This window comes from Ursus arctos, unplaced genomic scaffold (assembly GCF_023065955.2).
Source record: "Ursus arctos isolate Adak ecotype North America unplaced genomic scaffold, UrsArc2.0 scaffold_29, whole genome shotgun sequence".
Taxonomy (NCBI): domain Eukaryota; kingdom Metazoa; phylum Chordata; class Mammalia; order Carnivora; family Ursidae; genus Ursus; species Ursus arctos.
Genome location: NW_026622974.1, coordinates 30,430,881 through 30,450,010, shown reverse-complemented (window position 1 = coordinate 30,450,010; position 19,130 = coordinate 30,430,881).

Below are 19,130 nucleotides of genomic sequence, written 5' to 3'. Positions count from 1 at the left end.
CAATTGACAAACCCTTAGCCAGGCTAACTAAGAAAAAAAGGAGAGAAGACTCAAGTAAAATCAGAAATAAAAGAGTAACCATAGTATCCTTTATTAACTGATAAATGTATATGCTTATCAATTTGAAGTTTGATTATCTCTCCAAATTAAAATGAAAGCAGGGATTTTACCTATCCTGTTCACTCTGACATCTTTACTATCACTTAGTAGACACTGAAAAGTTTTTGTTTAATATTTGCATACAAAATGATATATTTATATATTTGTTACTCTCAATAGTAATCAAAACTTTGTTTCCAATAATAAAATTTTACAGTGCTACTGAATCTTCAATAGCACATGGTTTTGCTATGAAAATAGTCATAAAATTATAGAGCCAAACATTTAAGTGGAAGCTTGGCAGACTTCTTCAATGAGAATTGCCTAATGGTCTTGTAACTCTCAAGTCAAATCCACATGTGATATAATGAATGGACATTCTCTTTGTTGACTATCATTCAGTAGTCCATTTGTTTTATTTTTGGACAAGTGGAAATGAAACTGTGCCCCATATGGTTAATGAGGTTGAAACTAGCAGAAAATTTAAAGCTTGTTTTTCAGAGAAGTGTTTCCCCCTAATCAGCTATTGTGCCTTTTCAGACCCCTCTAACAAATCCACTAGCTGTCTCTGCAGAAGCCTGTACTCAAGGTCAATTAATACAGTTCCAGCCTATAAACAAGCAAGAAAACAAACCTAAGACCCATCTAATTTGGACCAGCTCTTGCAGCAGGCCCATAGCCCCTTATCCTTGTCCTAAGATAACTTCCTAACTTCAGGGGCTGAATTTTACCTTGTTCGGACATTAAGTCTCCACCCCAAAGTGAACATGGGATGTATGTTACATATATGTTTGCTCAATGCACGTGTTCCATCTTTCACCGTGAATAGTTATGTTTCCCTGTCCTTTTTACCAATACGCATGTAATCTCAACCCCTATGATTTCCAAAAAAAATTGTTCTCTCCCCCTTTAGGGAGGTGGATTTGAGGCTTGTCCTCTCGTGTCTTTGTTTGGCTGCCTCTTGAATACACCCTTTCCTTATTGCAAACCTGATGTCTCAATGATTGGCTTTTTGTGCATCAGCAGACAGAATGGGGCCTAGTTATAAATATAAATTTCTTGAGTATTAAGATATGGGAAAATAATCTGGTTCTCCTCTCACTTTTCAGCTACTCCTCTCCCATCTCAACCAGCCACCTCCCATTCTGACTCCTTTCAGAAGATCTGGTTTCTTTGTTGCTCTGTGCATGTTCTAGGGAAAGAGAGATAGAATCATGTATCTAATGGACCAATAACCAGTCTGAAGTGAAAAAAAGTTATCCTTCTGTCTATTAATGTAATAAACTAATAAAACAAGCCAACAAAGGCTTAGGTAATATCAGCCACGCAGGTAAACATGTGTAAGCGTATATATAATTCACTGAATCAACTGGGTGTTTGGCATCATGAAGAAAGAGTGATGGGACAACAATAAAATTCAGTTGTTTAAATTATAAACATGGGTATGCCTACTTTGTTTTTTAATATATGCTTCAAATGCATATGGTTGTTTTAGAAATAGCGTATAAAGTTCAGACAGAGTTAAAGCACATGGATGGCATGCTATGCTTATAAAAGTGTGAAATCATTACAAAAGAATAAGCAATTGCAAGTTTTTCTTATGAGAAGATAGATACAAATAATAGTTCTGCACAATCAAGTCGACATGTTTTACCAATATATGGCACAAGCAATTTTCACTTTCTTTGATATACCATGTCCCTCAACTCTCCAGACACACACACACACACACACACACACACACACACACACACACGGGTTAGGGGGAGTGGAGAGAGAGAGCGAAAATAGAATATGTCTTGTGAGTTTAAAAATAATGTACATGGGAAAAAGGTTTGATTTTTTTTCCTTTTTAGCTGTAATGGTTAATAAACATTCTCTGAAGATAACATAATAGATTTTGCAGGAGTTTTAAACAAATGGTGCTCTCTTAAATTTTATGTCTCTTTAAGAGATGACATTGAAGCTATGTATTGATATTAATGGTCTCTGATGTGCCATCTGTAAAAAAAAAATCACATATTTAATAGCAGCTGGATTGTTCTATGGCTCTATCCATTACATTACCATAGAAACCATCTTAAAGAAATGGTATTCAAAAGATGCTTGTGACCTCTGGGGAGATTCATGCCTATGTACCAGAATCCCAGTGGGGAATTTATAATACCCTGGGGTTTGGAGATAGCTAAGATTTTTCTGGGACTCCCTACAATCTTATCATTGTACATTTCATTACCTTTGTAAAGATAAATTTTCAATGGGCCAAGGAAATCTAACATATATTTTAACATGCTTTGTGCCTTTATCATATCTGTATGTTTTGTTAAACAACATATTGGATTCCAGAAAATCTCTCTCAAAGAGATAGCAAAGATGTTTCCTAGGGAGAATATAAAATTTGAACATTGAAAGCAATGAAATAAGAAAAAAATATGTTAAATATGTTAAGGTTAGTTACTTGTTTTGCTGAAAAATAAATTCCTAGTTCAAAAAATGTTGCATGGGATATTATAGTGTTTGATATGGAATTCAATGAAGATTGGCAAGCTGGGAAAAAACTCAAATTCATATGAAGTGTCTATTTCAGTGAGGACAAATTGCTACCTCATTTGTGTGTGGGGGGGAAGGTCTTGTGTAATTAATATTTCACACCCGGCTGACTGATTCCTTTAGGGTTTGATACTTATCAGAAAATCAAGGTCAGACACAGCCACTGGCAAACTGAATATTCAACCCTATTAGTAGCCAGGTGAGTCTTGGAGAGGGGAAATCCATGTTGTTGAGCCGATGCATAGCATCTGTTCTTACCAACATGTACTTCTTGCTAATAAGCTTAATGAACAATCATTGAGTTGGCTGCACAATGAGACAGATTAACATCCAAAGGGCAGATCGTCATATCCACTTGATTATAAGAGTTTCATTTGCAATGGAAACATTTTTAGCAAATACCCACACTGGCTAAAAATACTCTTATATTTAAGATCCATTCTATTTACCATCTTTTTGTGTCTTCATCAATGTCTTTCATGAGTGATCTGTAGTTTCTAGAATATAGATCCTTTACTTCTCTGGTTAAGTTAATTCTGAGATAACGTATGATTTTTGGTGCTATTGTAAGTGGAATGGATTCCCTAATTCCTCTTTCTTCAGTCTCATTGTTCGCGTATAGAAATGCAACTGATTTCTGAGCATTGATTTTGTATCCTGCCACATTACTGAATTGCTCTATAACTTCTAGTAATTTGGGAGTGGACTCTTTTGGGTTTTCCATATAAAGTATCATGTCATCTGTAAAGAGAGACATTTTGACTTCTTCTTTGCCAATTTGGATACCTTTTATCCCTTTTTGTTGTCTGATTGCTGTTGCAAGGACTTCTAGTACTATGTTGAACAATAATGGTGAGAGTGGGCATCCTTGTCGTGTTCCTGATGTTAAGGGAAAGGCTTTCAGCTTTTCCCCATTGAGAATGATATTCTCTGTAGGCTTTTCATAGATGGTTTTTATGAAATTGAGGAATGTACCCTCTATCCCTACACTTTGAAGAGTTTTAATCAGGAAAGGATGCTGTATTTTGTCAAATGCTTTTTCTGCATCAATTGAGAGGATCATATGGTTCTTGACTCTTTTCTTGTTGATATGATCTATCACACTGATCGATTTGCGAATGTCGAACCACCCTTGCATCCCAAGGATGAATCCCACTTGGTCATGATGGATAATCCTTTTAATGTACTGTTGGATCCTATTAGCTAGGATCTTGTTGAGAATTTTGGCATCCATATTCATCAGGGATATCAGTCTGTAATTCTCCTTTTTGATGGGGTCTTTGCCTGGTTTGGGGATCAAGGTAATACTGGCCTCAAAGAATGAGTTTGGTAGTTTTCCTTCTGTTTTTATTTTTTGAAACAGCTTTAGGAGAATAGGTATTATTTCTTCTTTGAATATTTGGTAGAATTCCCCAGGGAATCCGTCAGGCCTTGGACTCTTGTTTTTGGGGAGGTTTTTGATCACTGCTTCAATCTCTTCATAATTAAGTGGTCTGTTTAAAAAATCAGTTTCTTCCTGTTTCAGTCTTGGTAGTTGATAGGTTTCCAGGAAGGCATCCATTTCTTCCAGGTTGTTTAATTTATTGGCATAAAGCTGTTGATAAAAGTTTCTAATGATCCTTCCTATTTCATTGGTGTTGGTTGTGATCACCAAGTTATGTGATTCATAACTTTATTAATTTGGGTCCTTTCTCTATTCTTTTGAATAAGTCTGGCCACTGGCTTATCGATCTTATTTTTTCTTTCAAAGAACCAGCTTCTACTTCTGTTGATCTGCTCTACTGTGCTCCTGGCTTCTAATTCATTGATCTCTAATCTTGATCAGCTGCTTTCTCGTGCATGGGTTAGGCCTGTTCTTCTGTTCCAGTTCCAGCTTCTTGAGGTGAAAATATAAAAACTGCATTTTAGATTTTTCTATTCTTTTGAGTGAGGCTTGGATGGCTATGTATTTTCCCCTTAGGACTGCCTTTGCAGTGTCCCATAGGTTTTGGACCAATGTGCTTTCATTTTCGTTGGTCTACAAAAATTGTTTAATCTCCTTCTGAATTCCCTGGTTTACCCAATCATTCTTGAGCAGGACGGTTCTTAGTTTCCAAGTGTTTGGGTTTCTTCCAAATTTTTCAAAACCACATTAAGATACCACCTTATGCCAGTTAGAATGGCAAAAATTGACAAGGCAGGAAAAAACAAATGTTGGAGAGGATGTGGAGAAAGGGGATCCCTCTTACACTGTTGGTGGGAATGTAAGTTGGTACAGCCACTTTGGAAAACAGTGTGGAGGTCCCCTAAAAAGTTAAAAATTGAGCTACCCTATGATCCAGCAATTGCACTACTGTTATTTACCCCAAAGATACAGACGTAGTGAAGAGAAGGGCCATATGCACCCCAGTGTTCATAGCAGCACTATCCACAATAGCAAAATTGTGGAAGGAGCCGAGATGCCCTTCAACAGATGACTGGATTAAGAAGTTGTGGTCCATATATACAATGGAATATTACTCAGCCATCAGAAAGAACGAGTTCTCAACATTTGCTGCAACATGGACGGGACTGGAGGAGATTATGCTAAGTGAAATAAGTCAAGCAGAGAAAGACAATTATCATATCGTTTCACTCATTTATGGAACATAAGAAATAGGAAGATCGGTAGGAGAAGGAAGGGAAGAATGAAGGGGGGGGTAAATAGAAGGGGGAATGAACCATGAGGGACTATGGACTCTGGGAAACAAACTGAGGGCTTCAGAGGGGAAGGGGGTGGGGGACTGGGATAGGCTGGTGATGGGTGGTAAGGAGGGCACGTATTGCAGGGTGCACTGGGTGTTATACACAAATAACGAATCATGGAACACTACATCAAAAAAAAAAAAAAAAAGAAAAGAAAGAAAAAAGAAATAGGAATATCACTACATATTCCCCAGACACTAAAAGATAATAAGGGAATAATATGAACAACTTTATATTAATAATTTTTGCAACTTAAAAAAGAAGGAATATTATTCAGCCATAAAAAGAATGAAATCTTGCCATTTGCAACAACATGAATGGAACTAGAATATATTATGCTAAGCGAAATAAGTCAGTCAGAGAAAGACAAATACCATAGGATCTCACTCATATGTGGAATTTAAGAAACAAAACAAACAAGCAAAAAAGACAGAAAGTAGACTCTTAATTATAGAGAACAAACATGGTTACCAGAGGGGAGATGGGTGGGGGGATGGTTGAAATAGTTGATGGGGATTAAGGAGTGCACTTGCTATAATGTATGGAATTGTTGAATCACTATATTGTGCACCTGAAACTAATATAGCACTGTATGTTAACTATACTAGAATTAAAATAAAAAACTTAATTAAAAAAGAAAAAAAAAAGATCCATTCTATTTACATAACCTGTCCTCAAGCATCCTTGTTTCCACTCCTTTAATCTTGTTCATTCTAAGTTCTTGATCATTTACCAAACTATCAGTCATTTCTAGGAATCAATGAATCGCAAGAACATTTGGGTTGGAATTTCTGCTTACTATGAGGATTTCCTATGTCCAGTGTCCTTCAGGGTCACGTGAATGGGATTGTTTCTCCACAGAAATCTACTTCCATCAAGTGTCATTGCATACTGCTAGAAATCTGTATCAAATATTTTCTTCCGAGGCATCCGGTTAAAGGGAATTCCATGAGATTGAGCCAAGGGTTGAGGTAGGTATGGCAGTGGGAGTGTAGGCACAGCATGTGTAGCAGACACTTGCTTTTAAAAAGTTAGTTGCACACCTATCTGCCTCAGTCTCCTATACATGAAATCCACTCAGTATGCTGCTGTTGACCACACTTTATGACTTGATTGTGTAATAACCAATCCACCAAAGGCTGCTCAGACTTATGGTTGCCTTTAGTCCTGGAGTTAGGCATTCAGTTTTTATTGGAGTTCAGAAGCAAGGCAAAGCTGTCTCTCAAGGGGAAAGTATTTACTTCCAAACTTTAGAGACATCTGCTATAAATTTCCTACTGAGGTTTTTAAGAGTCATTAATTTCAGCTTCACAATCTGACATAGATATTTCAAGAACATTCCATCTGTGGTTTAGTCATACCAGTCATACCAGAGATCCTTCTTGTGTTTAGGACCTAGTCAAACTGGCAGCCTTAGGGTCATTCAGTAAATGGGTTGCAACAGGACATCTAAATGTATTTTTTGTAACCTTGAAAATCCAAAGGGTTTTACCAAATGTCATGTCTCCTACTTTGAGTTAGAGTGTGCAAAGCAAATGCTTTCTGGAGAGTTTATCTAAAACTTTAATTAAGCCACCTCACATTTTCTCAGTCCACTTTTGCTCCTGATACTGCTCTGGGAAACGGTTGCAGAGAACACTCCCTTGCCTCAGTTGCATTGCATAGACCTTGAATCTTAAGCTGGCACTCTTCTGATGCATTAGCGTGGGAAAACTGCAGAAACTCACTTGGCATAAATATGCTTGTGCAATGGGGAAGTGCAAAGGAATTAATGTCCCATGGGACATTAATAGCTTATAGCTTATAACTAATTAGGGCTGCACGATGCTAGATTACATGCTCAAGCAGACAATTTTGAAGCATATTTTATAGCTCCACAGAAAGCCTAACTGTACTATATATTTCTTATTTCCTGTCCTGGGGCAACTCTAATAATGTGGTATGGGACCCTCTGGAAATCTGTTCAGGTTTCATGCATTTACAATTTAGAATTACAAACTGACCAATGGAGGATGGAGCTATGAAGAAATCATTCTCTTGCCTTCCCTTAGGTAGACGGATCTGTGGTACATTGTCCATAACTCAGAAGGTCCAGGTGGTATTGACAGACTCAATAAATTGGCTCTCCCTCTTTTCTGTTTTACTCTCCTTTGTCTCTCGCTTCTGTTTCCTGAATCACTTCTCAAACCACTTGCATGTACCAGGCTTTCCTTTTCAGGGAGTATGGGCTAAGAAAAAGGGGATCTTCCAATCGTCTTGGGCTTTTGGGCCATTAGCGTTACTTAAGTTACTAGTGCCATTTATCTTCTGCTTCCTTACAGGTGCCTCGCAAAGGCATCTAGAGTTCCATTTTTCATTTTACCATTTTATCTGAGCACGATATCATCACTTAAGTAGATTCAGGATGATGCCTTGGAGATGGCAAGATAATTGAGGTTCTTATGTGCTAAATTGTGATTCAGTTATGATAAGCTGGCAGAGCCCTGCTGTCGGATGCTAGATGTGTGCAGCTGTCCATGTGAAAGCAAATAACTTCTGGGGTTTTCTGATAATTGGGATAGAAGTGAAATGAAAAAAAAAAAAAGCAGATCAATAAATACATAACAGATATTTGGAGCTATGGTGATCTGCTCCAGGAAAGAGTCCCCATCTGGAACAGCAGCTGCAATTAGATTCACCACCTGATTAAGCTTATGATAATCAAATATGATCTCCAACAGCGTTCTGTCTGCATAGGCTAGTCAAGTTAAATGTTGATCTGTCAGGAATCATCACTCCTGCTTTTTTCAGTCTCTGGTGGTGATTCCCCCAAAGATCTGATGTTGTTTTTGGTTCATTATTTTGGTCAGAAGGGAAAGCTCAAGAGGCTTTTCTTAGCTAGCTCTACCATAATAGCGTTTACTTCATTAGTAAATGCCAGTTCCTAACTTCATCTGTTTATACTACAGTCTCAGAAACAGGGTTATAACACAAGATGGGTGTGGGATCCCATTGCTCCCCAAATGAGATGGAATTTGATCAATCTTCATTTTCCACCTGAAGCAGGAAGGTTTGCTCTCTGAATACCCATTTAAACCAGATTCAGCCATGCTGGTTTCTCCTAAAGGCTGGACAGACTGTACTCAAATTCCTAGCCTTTTTGCAGCTAAGACAATGTAATACAGTCCGGCTAATGAGAATCAGAAGTAACTGAACAAGACTTGACTTCCTAAAAAAATCTGAAAAACTCTTGTTAAGAAAATATTTGACCTCATCTTTTGCCCTCCTTTCCTCTTCTCGTCTAAGTGTACATACAGTGCCCAGAAGTACAGCACTCTGATCTGCTTTCTTCTAAACTTGTCATTACGTAAAAATGCCTCTTACATGTCATTTCACCAGTTTGGTAGGGTTTTCCCTACTCATGATTCACATAACTGAACAGATAGATGACACAACTCATTTCAGTCCCTACTTTGAGCACTAATCATTGAGTCCTAGCACCTTGGAAAAATACAGTATTTCCTTTTTCCCATTTCACAGTTACCTCACTATCGGGACAGAAGTTACGTTTTAAAAGGCTAGGAGAAAAGTTTGCCATATAGACTATGCTATTATTGCAAGTCTTTCTCTGACCATATTGAAGAGACTCTCAGTCTTGAACTGACCTGGATCTTGCATTAGCAGGTGGTTGTAACTCTATTGTTTCGGTGTTAATGTTACATCTCTGTTATCAGACTTAGACTGTATTTGCTTATGCAAAGCACATAGACCTCAATTGGCTCTGTATTTATTTGGACCTATAAATTTCATGATTACTAATAATTTTAATAATCTCTATAAGCATTCTGTTACCACTCAGTGGTAATTGTTTTGCCGTGTGTTACAGTAAGTATGCCCACTTGTGGTCTGTTGGTTAAATAGCACAACTTGGTCTCTGCCAGTGCAGAATTCCTTCATTCTTTTTGGAATTATGGGCCCCGTTTTAATATCAGTAACTCCTACCAGTACACTTGTCTTCCAAAAATTACCCACCACAACACTTGTCAAAGATTTAGAAACCTCTAGATCTGATGTCTTTTTGGTATTATAGCAAAGGTTATCTTCTGGATTACTACTGGTACCAATTTCAGCATTAATTAGTACTCTTAGTTTCAAAATGACAGTTTTTTCACATAATAAATTTACATAAGTTTTTTCCTCCATCAACATTTAGATTCCTTTATCGTTAGTAAAAAGGAGTTGCTTGCATCTCAAACCTGCTTAATCTAGTCCACTATGAAGTATATATTTCAGTAAAACAATTGAGCAAGTTTAAACTACTTCTGTGTACTCAGCTAGCATATTGAATCCAAACTTTCTGGTAAATATATTTATATCAGCAAACTCAGTCAGATTTAACAATATTTCTCTCCCTTTATTGAGCACACTTGGAATTAATTCTAACACATTTTCTCCAAGTCTTAACTCATATGAATTAGCAAAATATTGAATTTTGCTTGGTGCCTACATCTTTTCATCCCAGAGTCTATAATCCAGGACAACCTGCAAGAAGGCATGGAGAATACTGGGTTGCTCTTGTGGGGAAGCACTTGTTAACTGTATACCACCACATTCATATTCATTCTCCTTCTCCACATTAATCTCAGAACTCACTTTTGAGATGAACAACCATGTGACCTCGGCAAAGTAGCACCTTTCCCAATCCCCATTGCATCTGGGCTTGTCCTATGATCAAGTCCTGCCAATGAGAGGCATAAAGAAGCTGCATGGTCTTTCTAAGAAGTTCCTTCAAGAAAGAAGGGTTCACTCTTCATCATCCTTCTTCCTCTCCTGCTGACTAGAATTAGATAGGACAATGTGACAGTACACTAAAGGTGGGGCATACATTACACTAAAGACAGGGCATAGAAAGGTAGTTGGAGCCTGGGATCCTAGCCTGGGACCAGAAGGACATATTCCAAGTTCTGGATTACCTATTTCTGGACTGTTTTGAAATGAAAAGGAAAACAATTCTATTTTGTTTTAAACCACTGCTAATATTTTTCCTGATAATGTGGCTTGACTGTTCTACTTTTCAAGGGCTGTTAAAAAGTCTTCAAGCAAGATTGGAACAACTACATTTGCCAGGAGGCCAGAAGATAGGTCTGCTGGCAAAGGAGGCTCTGCTGGAGTTGGGATGCTATGGACATCTTAGATGAGACAATTCTCTCTGTGCAGGGTTTTCCCACATTTTTTAGGGCATTTAAAACCACTGTACCTAAGTGATAAGTATCAGTAGCATCCCAAGTAAAAGTACCTCTACATGCTTATGGAAGCCTTTGAGTTGTAACCCTTCCAGTTGAAAACCACTACTTTAAACCATGTATATCTTTCCATGAGTCCTAATTCCAATTCTTGGTGCCCTAATCATTTTTAACATTTACATAAGAGATTTGGCAAACTTGCAATTCAGCTGATGCTGTAAATTGTCAAGCCATAGGGTTGTATGCTAACTCTTTTTTTTTTTTTTTTTTTTTTTTTGGCACTTTCAGCCCTGTGGCTGCAAATGATAAGAAATTCATTTAGAGCAGTCACTGAAAATCCCTGATTTTCTGACTCTGTCCTGAATAAAAATTTAGAATGTTGAATTTTATTTTTGTAGGATTCTAGTGCAATTAGAAGCCATTGGTCCATCTCATAGTCCTCATGCTCATCATATTGTCTTATAGAAATGGACCTTGGGTTCTTCAAAGTCCTGCCATCAATGGAAACTTAATGCCAGATGATCATAGTTGATAATAAATGAGTTATATGTTGGGCCAGAGTCTGTTATAAATTTATAGTATAAATTATAATCTTACTACCTCAGAATAAACCAAGCCAGAAAAGTAACCCCAGGTTTATTCCTTTAAAGTATCAGTTGTCTGCAACAAAAACTAGCATCCACTTCCGAGCCCATCAAGGTTCTTAGTGTTGCAACAAATAGAATTCACTCAAGGTCGTTTTCAATAAAAAGTGACTGAGAATCAATCTCAGAGACTCTGGAGAGAGGAACAATTCCCCAATGATACCACAGGGGTTGCTGCAGCAGAGAACCCACCATGGAGGCAGCTCAGCACAGCACATGTGCAGCCCACTGATGCTGGAGACAGAATGCCAAATCTACACTATCACCATTCCCAATGACAGATTCCACCAGGTACCCACTTCCAACTGAGTCTTGCTGAGTTGGTGTCTAATAAGATGATTGCTATGTTATGACAACACGCTACTTCAGAATTGTCATATCCTTCTTTCAAGCTTGTGTTTGGGGTGGTTATGGCAGGCCTTTAACATTCATCATCTTCAGAGTCCTTGCCAGTTAGACAGTGATACTTGTTTATTTTCATGTTTTAATAGCTTTATCATCTTTTTAAAAATAGGTAATACTTTGATCATTATTCAAGTTGAAAAATTTTCATACATCAATGTCTCATTCATGTAATTTCTTTGCGGGTTTTTATGCTTTTCTACTGGCACAAAATAGACACATAGATCAATGGAACAGAACAGAAAGCACAGAAGTAAACCCACAACTATATGGTAAATTAATCTCCAGCAAAGTGGGAAAGAATACCAATGGGAAAAAGACGGTCTCTTCAACAAATGGTGTTGGGAAAACTAGACAGCAACTTGCAAACGAATGAAACAGACCACTTCATTACAGCAAACACAAAAGTAAATTCACAATGGATGAAAGCCCTAAATGTGAGACCTGAAACCATCAAAATCCTAGAGAAGAACACAGGCAGCAACCTCTTTGACATTGGTTGTAGCAGTTTTTTTCTAGATACTTCTCCTGAGGCAAGGGAAAGAAAAGCCAAAAAAAAAAAAAAAAAAAAAAAAAAAGCTTCTACACAGTGAAGGAGTGAAGGAAACAAGCAAAAAACGTAAAAGACAGCCTACAGTATGGGAGAAGATATTTATAGATGACATAGCTGATGAAGGGTTAATATCTAAAATATAAAAAGAACTTATCAAACTCAACACCTAAAAAAACAAATAATACAGTTAAGAAATGGACAGAAGACATGAACAGACATGTTTTTCAAGGAAGACATCCTGATGGCCAACAAACACATGAAAAGATGCTCAACATCATTCGGTATCAGGGAAACACAAGTCAAAGCTACAATGAGATATCGCCTCGTACCTATTAGAATAGCTAAAACTAACAACACAAGAAACAACAGGTGTTGGCAAGGATGTGGAGAAAAAGAAATATTTGTGCACTGTTGAGAATGCAAACTGGTGCAGCCACTCTGGAAAACAGTATGGAGGTTCTTCAAAAAGTTAAAAATAGATACCTTGATCCAGCAATTGCACCACTGGGTATTTACCCGAAGAATACAAAAACACTAATTCAAAGGGATACTTGCACCCCTATGTTTATAGCAGCATTATTTACAATGGCCAAGATACGGAGGCCGCCCATGTCCTTTGACTGATAAATGGATAAAGAAGATGTGGTATATATACATACAATGGAATATTATTCAACCATAAGAAGAATGAAATCTTGATGTTTGTAGTGATATGGATGGAGCTAGAGAGTGAAATAGTCAGAGAAAGGCATATACTATATGAGTTCACTCATATGTGGAATTTAAGAAACAAAACAAAGGAACAAAGGGAAAGAGAGAGAGATAGAGACATATCAAGAAACAGACCCTTAATTATAGAGAACAAACTGATGGGTACCAGAGGGGAGGAACATGGGAGGATGGGTAAATAAGTGATGGAAATTAAGGAGTGCACTTGTCCTGATGAGCCCATGGTGATGTGTGGAAGTGTTGACATTTTTAATCAATATGTTCATGTAATAAATTAAAATGATATATTTTATTCTATTAAATTATCAGTTTTTTCAAGACCCATATTATTGTCATGGATAATTCCTTTAATGTGCTCTTGAATTTTATTTCTTAAGAATTTAGAATTCTTCAGGCACCTGGGTGGCTCAGGTTGAACATCTGACTCTTGGTTTTGGCTCAGGCCATGATCTCAGGGTCATGAGTTTGAGCCCCACATCAGGCTCCAGGCTCCACAGGGAGTCTGCTTGGGATTCTCTCTCTCCCTCCCCCCTGCTCCTCCCCCACTTGCTCTCTCTCTCTCTCTCTCAAATAAATAAGTAAATCTTAAAAAAAATTAAAAAACAAAAAAAAAATTTAGAATTCTTGCGTTAAAGTCTTTTTTTTTTTTAAAGATTTTTTTTTATTTATTTGACAGAAAGAGTGAGCGAACACAAGCAGGGGGAGCAGTAGAGGTCGAGGGAGAAGCAGACTCCCCTCAAAGCAGGGAGCCCAATGCAGGGCTTGATCCCAGTCCTCCAGGATCATGACCTGAGTTGAAGGCAGATGTTTAACTGACTGAGCCACCCAGGCACCCCGGATTCTTGTGTTAAAGTCTAAAATGAACTTGGTCTCTGAAGTTGCTTGGTATGACGTTTTTACCCTGCTTGGATATCTATATCTTTCATATCTACTACTTCTTTGTAACTTGACTTGGGTGCCTTCCCTCTTTTTTATGCTCTGGAGCAGTTAATGATTTATTTATTCAACATTTTATCACTTCTAAGGGCATGTGATTCAGACATCTTTTGTAAAGATAATTTTTTGCACATTTTTCATATTTTAACCATTATTACTATTGTCAATTTTGATAATGTAATTTTTCAGAGACAAACAAGTAAGAATTTAAGTATTTATTAGTAGAGAGGAATAATTCTCAAATATTAATGTGAATAAAATTTACTTGATAGCAATTAGATTCCTTGCTCATTCTCTAAACATTCTGATCCAGTAACTCAGATAGGCCTAAACATCTGCATCTCCAAATAATATTCCAGAAGTCCTAAACTGCAGGGTTAAGAACCATGCCTTGAGAATTACTGACATAATTTTCACCTCGTATGCTCTTTTAAATGCTATCATCTTATATTGCTTATTTTATTATTTATCTCATTCCTAATTTTGTTTTCTTGGGTTTCTCTTTTATTTAGGATTGGTTGTGGTTATCACTCATTTTTTAAAAGTACAAGCTCTTGTATTCATTTTTTATTTGTACTCTGTCTCTACTTTATCATCTACTGATTTCCTCTGGGATTTCTATTATTTCCCCCTTTATTTAAATTTGTCTTCTTTTTCTCAGTTATTGAGTTTCATATTCAGTTAACTTTTTATTTCCTTTTAAAATAAGAATACTGAAGGTCTTCATTTTGAGTATGCTGTTTTCATCTCCCATGAGATCTAACATAGTATCCTAATTTTAGTTATTTTGTAAAAGTCTGGAGTCATAATTTAGAGTTTTACTTAGTACAGTAGCATTTAAGATATTTTATCTCTAAACTTTAATGGCTATGTTTTCTTCACCCTCTGCAATTGGTTTCTGGTTTATTGCATCATGGATATATTAACGTTCATGTGATTTTTTTTTTTTTAAGAGAAAAAGAGAGAGTGTGTGCAGGGTGGGGAGGGGCGTAGGGAGAGGGGAAAGAGATAATCTTAAGCAGGTTCCACACCCTTGATCTTAAGAATGTGAGATCACAACCTGAGCTGAAATCGAGTCAAGACACTTAATGACAAAGTCACCCAGGATCAAATATCATATGATTTTTTTTTTTAGAAAGTTACTAATGTTGCTCTAGTGGCCTAATGTGCCACTCACTCTTTTTAGATTGTAGCTACTTGAAAAGTTTTAGTTTTGTGGAATACCGATTTCTGAGTTTACTATATTTTTTTCCAGGTGTACCATATTATTTATATTCTTTATGTCTGTATTATATTCATCTTATGCCAAAGGTTTATTGAGGTATAGTTAAATCTCTTACTGTTTCTATTAATATCTTTTTTGCTTTCTAAGAGTTTTTATTGTACATAATTTGATGCATTTTTATTTGGCACGTGAAGTTCCTTATATGTTATATGATGCATTCTACCTTTGTATGGTATACAATCACTAAAATCTTTTCAACTATTGAACTTATTTTCTCTTGAATTCTACTTTTTCTAAAATAGTATTCCTACTTTTGCTTTCTTCATGTTGAAATGCGTTTGATAAATCTCTGTCCATCATTTCATTTTTAACATTTATTTATTTTATTGTAGTTGTGTCTCTTACAAGCAAGAAAGTTATAAATAGAACTTAGTTTATTAAAACTATCTATTATCTTAGTTTTTTTATTTTTAAAAAGTCTTAACCTATATTATTTTGCTAATTTAATTATTTTTTATTTACTTCATTATATAGAATAAAAGTTGGTAGACCTTTATGTTCCTATTCCCTTCTCTTGGTTTTTTGATAATATATAATAATCTGCTTTTTAAAAAAAATCCCAAATTACCACTATTAAATCATTTTTTTTACATTGCATATCTTACAGTGGGCATGTATTATCTTCTGAAGCACTGTTCACCTATTTAAGGACAACCTTTTGGGGCGCCTGGGTGGCACAGCGGTTCAGCGTCTGCCTTCGGCTCAGGGCGTGATCCCAGCGTTATGGGATCGAGCCCCACATCAGGCTCCTCCGCTATGAGCCTGCTTCTTCCTCTCCCACTCCCCCTGCTTGTGTTCCCACTCTCGCTGGCTGTCTCTATCTCTGTCGAATAAATTAAAAAAAAATCTTAAAAAAAAAAAAATAAGGACAACCTTTTATTTTTGACAACTGCTTCTTTCTACACTTGAGCCATGTCTTTCTGAGAGAGATGCCATTTGTGGAGCTTTGTCTAGCTGGCTGGAATTGATTTGCACAGCAATAGGTTCCTGACCAAAGCTAGTCTAACCTGAGTCCTTCCTCAGAAGATTTTGGGCTAGAACAGTGTCGAAAGATAATGTTAAATTACCTGGTGGCAAAAATGTGAATCATAAACTATGGGAAGTGCAAAGTCTTATGTTTTCAGACATTGGATCTACCTTTAGGATGATGCCAGTCTAAAAGAAGAAATACGGTAAGCAAAGAGAATCAGAGACAGAGATGGAAAGGTGGTCTTGTTGGTGTTTGAATCCCAAGCTCCTTGTTCCTGAAAACCAAGCCAGCTGTTTCTTTGACTTCTCTGTGGTTGTGTTGGCCATCCAGTCAACTCCCTAGACTGAACAGGAAAAGATGGCTTCTGATCGGGGCCAGCAGATGTTGAATAGCCCTCTAAATTCTTTGAAAAAAAAAAAAAATGAAGGCTAACCTGTTGGTTAAAAGCTTAGATGGCTAAACCCACTAATAGGAGGCAAAATAAAAAGACATATTCTACTTTCCATTAAATAAGCACAGTTTTCTGTTTCTAATAACATAAGGCACATAAAGTGGGCTTTACAGTTTGTTCCATTGGCTGCATAGAGGTAATGTCTTCTAGGTTCTTGAGAAATAGTGATTACTAGTCAAAGTATTTTTGTTGTTGCCTTCCTTTGATTTTTACCTTTCTATATAGGTAGCATATATTAAAGCTCGTTTGAAACACCAGATACTACCACGTACATTCTTTTCATCTAGGAAACATTTATTTGTTCATATATTTGTTTTAGCCCACAATCTTCTTCTCTCATTTGCCCTGTATAGTTAGGCAAAGGGTATCCCATTAAATTACTTCTCCATTCATTGCATTGTGTAAAGAATCATTCAAGTGAATTTTCATCATTTTACTTCTTAAAAAGCTGATAGATTGAAGAGGTTTAATTGTATTTGAAAACAAACTGAGAAAATTGATTAGGTGAAAAAATTTGTCCATCTCTTAATTGTATTGAAAACATTTGTGAAAATAAGCCAGAGCATCTTTGACCTTAAAGAAATCCTACTAGAAGTGCCAGGGTACTTTTATTTGAAAGGTGACCTTTTCCAAAGTTGATCCACTGTAGCTCATCACCATTTGACTTAAATGGTTCAGCTTCACTAATTAGAGCAAAGTTTAACACACGTCATTTAAATTCAGAGAACTGTGCCATATTTTGAAAGCTTGAAGCACTGATTGATATAGATCTGAATTCTATTATTAACTGCTTTTTATAATAGCTGTAGATTATTAAGAAAAACAAAGAATAAGAAAAAAAATCATATCCACTTCATCACAGTGTAGTAAATAAGGGGTACTATATCTAAGAACAAGAGGTGACAATTAAGTTATTCGGGCAACTTTGATAATTAATTTCCAGAATTACGTAGTTCTCAAGCACTGCTATAAGTCTGATATCTTAGTAAATATTGGAGAAAATTCATATATATGTAATTTTTGCTTATTTTTCTGTGATTCTGAAAAGCAGAGATACAAGTTATAGAAAGGTTAAATTATAAGGCCACTACAATTGTTAGAACCAGTTGGGAAAATAGTTTCTTTTACCATTTAGCTCTCTTGCAGTTATTCTGAGCCGAGTGTCCTTAAGTTGTGTTCACTCATTTAGTATTTGGGTTTGCAGGGAAGAAACGTATATTTTCACTAATCTCTAATTGAAAGTTAGGCTGCTTTCTTTATAATTGAGAAAACATATTTCGATAATATTAGCAGTAGCTGTGATTTTGTTACCAATTAAGATTATATTTTTCTGTAACATGTAACTGAAAATACTGTTATACTTATAACTACTTCAAAATTATACTAGATAGACTACCTACTAGATACTGTAATATTGTGCATTAATAATGCAACACATATATTACTATACTAAATTTATTTTCTAATATTTTAATGCCTGCATCTCAAAATAACTAGTTTTACTTATAATTCTCTGTATTTTATGCATCTAAAACATTATGAGGTAGTCCAAGAACAACAACAACAACAACAACAACAACAACAACAAAATGTTAAGAAAGCAGAGGTTGCAAACAAATGAGAAATTTAAAAAACAAGGAAAGAAAACAGTAAGATCATGTAATATTTTCCAGGACCATTTTCATCATTTTTAGAGTATTTCATAAAAAAGGGACTAAATTAAGTTTTTAAAAAGAAAAGCATATTTTGAGGTAAACACATTTTCTGGTTTGCCTGGGATAATCTTAGGGCAATTATTAAAGCATTCCTTTTCACTTTTAAAACTGTGGTGGGTTGATAATAAATGATACTAGTGTGCTACATATTATGCATCTAAACTCACAAGAAAGAAGGTTTAGCATTGATTTAATCTGGAGGATTAAAAATAGAATGCCGGTTTTTCTTTAATTTTTTTCTTTTCCAGGTTCTACACTTCTTTTTCTTTTCTTTTCCTTTCCTTTCCTTTCCTTTCCTTTCCTTTCCTTTCCTTTCCTTTCTTTTCTTTTCTTTTTTTCTTTTCTTTTCTCTTAAAGAGAGAGAGAGGGCAGGGAAGGGGAAGGGCAGAGGGAGAGGGATGGATCTTACAACCCTGAGATCATGACCTGAGCTAAAACCAAGAGTCTGACATAACCCACCGAGCCATTTAAGCACCTCAGGTTCTTATATTTCTTAAACGCAAAGAGAAAACCAAATGGAAAGCTTTGAAGATTTATCACATTTGACATTCAAAATAGGAAACATGGGCGGAATCTCAGCAAACTTCTGTGTTAAATTAAAAGCTCTCTAAAATAGAGTAAGAATATAAGAGTCCTACCGTATCCTCGGTTTCGCCCCCTGCGGCTTCTGTTTCCTGCTCATTTCAGACTCCCTCAGGTCCCAGTTTCCCGCCTTTTCAGTTTCCCGCGTTTCAGTCTCCCCACCTCAACCGGAGGTCCAGAAGCAGACGCTTCTCGGGTCAGAAGGTCGACAGTAGCCTAACACTGGCTAAGTCACAACGTCTGTATCATTTACCTCACCGCATCTCGT